Source organism: Manis javanica, chromosome 7, assembly GCF_040802235.1.
Source record: "Manis javanica isolate MJ-LG chromosome 7, MJ_LKY, whole genome shotgun sequence".
In the NCBI taxonomy this organism is placed as follows: domain Eukaryota; kingdom Metazoa; phylum Chordata; class Mammalia; order Pholidota; family Manidae; genus Manis; species Manis javanica.
In genome coordinates, this window is record NC_133162.1 from 91,118,461 (window position 1) to 91,127,113 (window position 8,653).

Genomic DNA, 8,653 nt, shown 5'->3' on the forward strand with positions numbered 1-8,653 from the left:
TGCAACTCTGCCCATTGGCTGCTCTTCCCTTCACCATCTTCCATCCACATTGTCTCAGTCTTAGGATGGAAAGCTATGGCCCTCCATTTTGGGGGCTTCCCATGGCTGGAGCCATCTGTGTACCATGCATCTTTGGGTATAGGGGCTCTTCCTGATAGGGACACTCTGCTAGTAATGGTTCAAAAGCATGTTCTTCCTGCTTTTCATTAGTATATATTACCCACCCCAACAAGCATTGGAGTTCTTCACTCAAGGGGCTACTAGAGAAGGCACTATGCTGCTGTAGGTAAGCACCCCACTTGGCAAGTGTGGGTGTTTGTGCCACACCACTCCTTGGCTTTTGGGTCCAGTCTCGTACTGACCCCAAGATGGGACAGGTGGTTATTACCTTTATTGGGGCCATTCCAGTGATGGGTTCTATAGCCAGCAAGGCATCTTACAGGACAGCCAGTTGTTTTTCTATCAAAGTGTATTGTACCTCTGCCCCTTTAAAGAGTTGTGACCAGTATCCAACAGGTTGGAAAGTTTGTTCAACCCACAGCCAGAGACCCCAGCCATAACCATCTTCAGTGACATGAACATCCCACTCACAGGGCCTTGATGGGTCTATCACACTGAAGGCCTGCACGGCCTTGACTGCCCGTTTTGCTGCAGTAAAGGCAGATGCACAGGTCTCATCCCAGTGCCACCTGACACCCTTTCGTACCAACCAGTACAAGGGCTTCAAAATTTGCATCAAGTGTGGTATAAACACTCTCCAGGAGCCTAGTAGACCCAGAAACTCCTGTAGCAATGCTACAGTTGTGGGGGTAGGAAATTCCTGGACTTTGTCTATAACTGCTTCTGGTATAACTTTGGTCTTACCCGAACAGAAGACCCCCAAGAATTTGATAGACAAATCAGGTCCCTGTACCTTGGTACTGTTCACAGCCCGTCCTTTCTCCTGTAAATGTTGCAGCAGTCAAGGTTCTGCAACCTCTAGATAGGAAACAGAATATTACATGAGCACAACATCATCAATATAATGGTACAGCCACACCGTTGGTGGTTTCTCCCATGTAAACAAGTCCTGGGCTATAAGTCCATGAAGATGGTGGGGCTGTGGAGGTATCCCTGTGGGAGGATGGTGAAAGTCCATTGCCATCCTTCCCACGTGAAGACAAACTGTTGCTGTATTTCCTCCTCAATGTCAGTGTAAAAGAAGGCATTAGTAAGATCTACCACATAATGGTACGGTCCTAGTTCATGGCTGAGGGTATCCATCAAGCCTGAAAGAGAGGGGACGGCAGCATGCGTAAGGGGTATGACTTTATTCAGTTCTCTGTAATCTACAGTCATATGCCAGGAGCCATCTGCATTTTTACAGGTCACACTGGGGAATTGAAAAGACTGTGGGTGGACTTTATAATACCCACCTTTTCCATCTCCTGGAGAGCTTCTCCAATCTCTTTGTGCCCTCCAGGCAGTATGTATTGTTTGGTATTAGTCACCTGACGAGGCACAGGCAAAGCTTTGGGTGGGTGCCTAGCATATCCCCTCAGAACTGCCTTCACCACACGTAGCCTCAGTCTGAACTCACCTGCTGTGGTCTGCAGCCATAGACCCTGCAGGATATCAATCCCCAAAATATACTCAGCGATGGGAGATATATACATGGTATACTCTTTTGGGGGTGGATGCCCTATTCCCAAAGGGATTTGGACTTTCTTCGCTCTGATAACCTTCCCCCCCCATATCCATCTATGATAGTGGGGTTCCCAGGGAACTGCTCAGGTTTACCATGAATCAGGGAACATTCAGCCCCTGTGTCCACCAAAGCCAGGACACATTGTATGTTCACTGGGGATCAATGGATAGCTAGTTCAACATGTGGCCTCCAGTCTCCCCCTGGTCCCTCAGGGCAGATACCTTGACCTTTCCCTCAGTCAAACCCTGTTCCCCAATTACCTTCCTGTGTGGGCTCAAGTGAGGTTGGCTCACTCTCCAGCAGGAAGTCTTGCAAACACACAGGCTGGACTTGTGGCTCTGTCTCTGACCTCTGCCTCTTTGGTCTTAATGGCTGGGACTGCTGCTCTGGTTTCAGCTGTTGCCATAGCTCTACTAAGATCCTATTGGACTTCCCATCTAATTTCCTTCCATCTGCTCCTGCCAGTATTATATCAATCCACATCTGGGTCCTCGTAACCTTCATGGAGCCCTGTAAATTATTCTTGTGAGTAACAGGTCTTATTTCTTTCCAGATTCTCATTGCTTCAGACTCTACTAAGTCGACTACTGTATGTGTCACCTCACTTATGGGATTCCCTAAGTGAGGAGAAAGAATGGCCACTAGAGACCCAAAGAGGGATGTAGGAGCCATTTGAAGTACAATATTTCTCATCCCAGTAGTGAAAATCTCTTCATCTGGGTTATAATTCTCTGGACTATGGGTGGCATTTCTTATGCCTAGCTCTCGTAGTGCCTGTTGGAGTTCAGTATATGTCTGCCATCTGACAGGAGAGGATGGTAGGTCACCTGGATTGGGCCACAGAGCATGAAGTGCAGCCATAAGCCAATCAAGGAGGGAGTGACTCCCTGGGGTCTGATGTGCATTTTGTAATCGCTGCTCAAGGCAGGCTGCACTGTCAGGGAAGACAGCTTTCCCATCTCTGATCCCGGCAGAACAATTTCATCCACCACTAAGTCCCACAGATGCAGGAGCCAAGCTGATACTGACTCCAAGGGCTTCTGCCTAAACCAGGAGCCCATATCCAGCAGCTCATCCTGAGTATATAGGAGCAGACCATAGAGTGCTCCATGACCTGGGGAGGAGTCTGCTCCTCTCCTTGGGGAACTTTCAGCTGCTGGGTCTTTATTTTCTTTACAATGACTGGGCATGCTTTCAATATAGGAGGCACCAGTGCCTCTGGCACCACCCCTTCATCCTTCTCCAGCTCCTCCATTTCTGGGTCTGCTGGCACCTTTCTCTCCCCTCCCCCAAGTGCCTCCTCTGCTACAACCTTTACCTTTTCTACTGTGCCTCACAGCAATGCTACCTCAGTCTTCAGAAGGTCTTTTAACTTCACCTCAATGCTTTGCAGCTGACATTCTCATGCCACCTCCACCTGTGCTTCCCTCAGGAGTTTGTTTTTTTCCATGATGGCCTCTTCCTCCTTCAGAGCACCTGGCAGTGCTGCAGTCTCGTCTCCAATGACACCTTGCTGCTGACACTCTCCTACTGTCTCCTCCCACATCAAGGCCATCTCCTTCCTCAGGGAATCCACAGAGGTTTGCAGCTTTTGTTCTCATGCCACCTCCTCCCACATCAGTACCATTTCCCTCCTCAGGGCATCCACAGAAGTCTGCAGCTCGTGTTCTCATGCCGCCTCTTGCAACAATGCCACTTCCCTCCTCTGGGAATCTACTGAAGTTTGCAGCTTGCGTTCTCATGCTGCTATTTCTTGGGTCTCCTCCGTAGACCTTTTTAAGTCTGTGAGAAGCAGCCAACCCACAGTCCCCACTGCCTCATGGGCACTCTGCTTCTCAGAGGATCTGCTCACTCTACCAAGAGCCATCCCTGCTGCCTCAGGTGTCACCTCCACTTGCCTCCAGTCCTGGGGTGGGGCCCAGTCCTCTAGGAGGCAAGCCACCTCAGACTACATTCCCATTGGGGGACTGTGGATAAAATAAGAGTTCCTGTGGCCAGGATTCTCACCTGGCTGTGGTTGACTAGCTCACTGTACACCTGTGGGCAATACATGGCTGTTGACTCTATATAAAGAGCTACGCCCAGTGCTCTGGGTGCAACAGGGTGGCAGTGCTGCAAGGCCACAGGAGAGCAGAGGCTGGAGTGCTGGCAGCAGCTAGGACAGAGACCCAGAAGATGGCTGTGCAGGACATCTGTGCAGAGAGGCCCGGAGGACGGCTGGTGGGATGACTGTGCAGACAGGCCTGGAGGATGGCTGTGCAGGATGGCTGTATGGACAGATGGGCCCAGAGGCAGAGACTGGCTTGCTGCATGCAAACTCACTCTGAGTGAATGGGATTTTAGTGACTGACCTGCCACCTGGAAATGAAGTTGGGTATAACCTTTTCACCCCAAGAACGTTTTGCTGTCATTTTCTTTGGTCACACTGAATCCATAGCTGTTGCGACCCTTCAGGGACCGAAGCAACACGCCCAAGGTCTTGATTCTTCTCTAGGCTTTATTGTCTAATCTCTCATGGCGGTTACAGCAGTTGTCGGGAAGCTCCCCTCCCTCCCGGCGGGCTCCCTTATATTCAGTCACCCAACCAATCCGGGACAGTATCATGCATGACCTTTAAGTGGATAGGTGTCACGCGCCACTCTAAGCGGGCAGCACGAGCTGTGCATGGGTACGGAAGTCTGCTGGGCCAATCCCCAACAGGGAAGCAGGCGCCATCTTTAGGGCATTGTCCAGCTGGAGTGGGGCTCAGCCTCGGCTGTAGACCGGACCCCCACACACAGCGAACTTGCCTGGGGCTGAAACTCATTGGCAAGACAGGGACAATCCATTGTTTCCCCACTCACAGGGGCAGCCCACTGAAGCACCCCTCCCATAAGGGCAGCAGCCTTTTTCCTTGGTCATCAGTGAACCCTGATGACTTTCACCAATTGTTTTGCCTATCTAGCCTCTGCTCTGCTCCAAGTACTGGGCCAACCTCTTTATTTAGCAACACAGGCAATAATGGCTTATTGCGTATGGATGTGGAAGCAGTAACCTAACAGCAGGCCAACTACATCATCAAGTGGATTAAGGGAAGGTGAGGATCCTGGCATGGGCACTTCCATTTTCCCCACAGGGGCGTCAATTGTTTTATTTCCTATCTTTCTTGTTTGGAAACAAGGGAAACCAGAGGAGTGGCTTTCAGACTGTCAGATTTTACAGGTGGTCACTAAAAATTAAAGAAAAACTAAGATGGTCAGATATGTAATATTACCAAATTTTTTATCCAAGTAATTTTTTTTAATTTCCACCAATTTTTCACCACCACTTCATAACGAAAAGCCCTTTTAGCCTCAAAAAACAGAAAGAAACAGAGAAAGAAAGATGTGATATCAGAATAAAGGGCACTCCCTAAAATGGAATGCATGTTTGCTTTTTGAAAAATTCATTACTTTACTCTGTTTTTCTGGGTTTTTCTTATCATTTTGCCTCAACCTAGTGAAACTTCCATGGACCAATCTGGAGTGGGTTCTATGGACTAACTAGCCAGAGAGTCAGCAAGCCTTTCTGTTATGTATGATGCAAAATTTTACAGTAAGAAACCCATGAATATAACCAGGCTTTATGTCATGAAACTGTTTGCCTATTTGTCAGATACAATCTGTTCATAAAGTTTTGAGCTTCTGTCTCAACTGGGAGCCCAAATCCACCAGCTCAGCCTGAGTATAGGGGCGGACCATAGAGTGCTCCACAACCTGGGGAGGGGACTGCTCCTCTTCTTGGGGAACTTTCAGCTGCTGGGTCTTTATTTTTTTTACAACCATTGGGCATGCTTTCAATACAGGAGGTGCCAGTGCCTCCAGCATCACTCCTTCATCCTTCTCCAGCTCCTCCATTTCTGGGGCTGATGGCACCTTTCTTTCCCCTCCCCTGAGTGCCTCCTCTGCTACAACCTTTACCTTTTCTACTGTGCCTCCCAGCAATGGTGCCTCCGTCTTCAGAAGGTCTCTTACCTTCACCTCAATGCTTCGCAGCTTGCGTTCTCATGCCAACTCTGCTTGTGCTTCCCTCAGGAGTTTGTGTTTTTCCTTGATGGTTTCTTCCTCCTTCAGAGCACCTGTCAGTGCTGCCATCTCATCTGGTAAGGAATTGTTTACCCCTCAAATGGCACATTGCTGCCTGCATTATCGTGACACCTCCTCTTGCATCAATGCCATTTCCTTCTTCAGGGAATCCACAGAAGTTTGCAGCTCACCTTCTTGTGCTGCCACTTCTTGGGTCTCCTCTGTAGACATTTTTAATACTGTGAGAAGCATCCAACCCACAGTCTCCACTGCCTCACGGGTACTCTGTTTCTCAAAGGATCTGCTTACTATACCAAGGGCCACACCTAGTGCCTCAGGTGTCACCTCCACTTGCCTACAGTCCTGGGGTGGGGCCCAGTCCTCTAGGGGCAAGCAACCTCAGACCACATACCCATTGGGGTCGATCCACTGTTTTCCCATTCACAGGGGCAGCCTGCTGAAGCACCCCTCCCATAAGGGCAACCTGCCTTTTTCCTTCGTCAACACTGAACCCTACCGACTTTTGCCAATTGTCTTGCCAATGGGTTTCAGCCCTCTGCAAGTTCACTATGGATTCAGTGTGACCAAATAAATTCACAGCAAAACGTTCTTGGTGGGGGGGTGAAAGGGTTTATTACCTGACTTCTTCTCCCAGTGGTAGGTCAAGCACTAGCACCTCTACCTCTGCCCAGAGCACTGGGCCGAGCTCTCTATATAGCACAATAATAACTTATTGCCTAAAGGTGTGGAAGCAGTAGCCTAGCAACAGGCCAGTTACATCATCAGGTGGTTTAAATTCATTGAGGATCCTGGCCTTAGGAACTCTAACTTCTCCACAATGAGTATTGTTGGTGATAGTCTGAAGGTGCCTCCCAGTTGTAAAACTCATGAGCTGGGACATCATGTTGCCAATCAGGTAACAGGATTTCAGAAGTGGGAGCTCTTTGGTGTACCAATCACAGTTAGATAAGTTATCCTGTGCAACAAATGACATCCAGATCTCAATAGCTTAATTCAATGTTGTTTTTTTTGCTCATGTTATATGTTCTGTAAGTTCACAGGGTGGACTCTGTGTCATGGTCATTTGGGCTGACAGAAGCCCCATCTTAAGGCAAACTTCCCCTGTCCCAGAGAAATGGCATAGACTTGAGCCACAAATCAGATATGGGCTTCTAAAAGGTTTCACTCAGATGCAACACATATCACCTCTGCTCACAGTTTGTTGACCAAAGCAAGTCCTGCAGGCATGCCCACCTTCACAGAAGTTGGGAGGGCCTTCAACACTGTGTGCCTGGAAGGCAGTGACTGAGTATTTGGTGAATGCCTCTATACTTACCAGTGGTTTGGCTCTCTTCTAAACTATGTGCCATTTTTGTCCTCTCAAAGTCCAAATCCAAAGCTCAAAACTTTATGAACAGAGTGTATCTGACAAATAGGCAAACAGTTTGGGTGTCATCTCATCAGGGAAGACCAAAGTTATACCAGAAGCAGTTATAAAGTCCAGGCCTTTCCTACCCCTACAACTGTCGCATCGCTACAGGAGTTTCTGGGTCTACTAGGCTTCTGGAGAGTGTTTATCCTGCACTTGGCGCAAATCCTGAAGCCCTTAAACCAGTTGGTACAAAAGGGTGTCAGGTGGGACTGGGATGAGACCTGTGCATCTGCCTTTACTGCAGCGAAAGGGGCAGTCAAGGCCATGCAGGCCTTCAGTGTGATAGACCCATCAAGGCCCTGTGAGCTGGATGTTCATGTGACTTAAGACGGTTATGGCTGGGGTCTCTGGCATCAGGTTGAATGAACTCGCCAACCTGTTGCATTCTGGTCACAACTCTGGAAAGGGGCAGAGGTATGATACACTTTGATAGAAAAACAACTGGCTGCCGAGTATCATGCCTTGCTGTCTACAGAACCCGTCGATGGAATGGCCTCGATAAAGGTGATAACCACCTGTCCCATCTTGGGGTCAGTACGAGACTGGACCCAAAAGCCAAGGAGTGGTGTGGCACAAACACCCACACTTGCCAAGTGGGGTGCTTACCTACAGCAGTGTAGTGCATTCTCTAGTAGCCCCTTGAATGAAGAACTCCAATGCTTGTTGGGGTCGGTGGCATATACTAGTGAAAAGCAGGAAGAATGTGCTTTTGAACCATTAGTAACAGAGAGTCCCTATCAGGAGGGAAGAGCCTGTATACCCGAAGATGCATGGTACACAGATGGCTCCAGCCATGGGCAGCCCCCAAAATGGAGGGCTATAGCTTTCCATCCTAAGACTGAGACAATGTGGATGGAAGATGGTGAGGGGAAGAGCAGTCAATGGGAAGAGTTGCGAGCTATGTGGCTTGTGATCAGCCAGGAGCCCTCCCCTATAGTTGTCTGCACTGACAGCTGGGCTGTCTATCAGGGCTTGACCCTGTGTCTTCCAACCTGGTACCATGCCAACTGGTTGGTTGGTCTCTGACCCCTTTGGGGGCAAGAATTGTGGCAAGACTTATGGGCCTGTGGTCAGACTAAAATAAGTACAGCATACCATGTAACAGCTCATTTGCCACTGGCATCCCCATGAAATAATGAAGCAGATAAATTGGCCCAATATGTTGGTTAGAAGGAAAGCCTGCCTCTGATGTAGCCCAATGGTTACATCAGCATTTGTTGCATGTGGGGCAAAAGACAATGTGGGCTGTATCCCATCAGTGGGACTTTCCTTTGACCTTCGAGGAAGTTAGTAGAGCCCAGCAGGAGTGTGTCATGTGCTTTAAAAGGGACTTACACCAAGTTCCACAGCAACATGGGACAATAGCTAAGGGGCCTATACCCCTCGTCAGGTGGCAGATAGACTATATTCGGCCTCTACCTGTGTCAGAAGGATATCGGTATGAGATGACTTGTGTAGACACAGCTACTGGACTTCTAGTTGCTTTTCCTT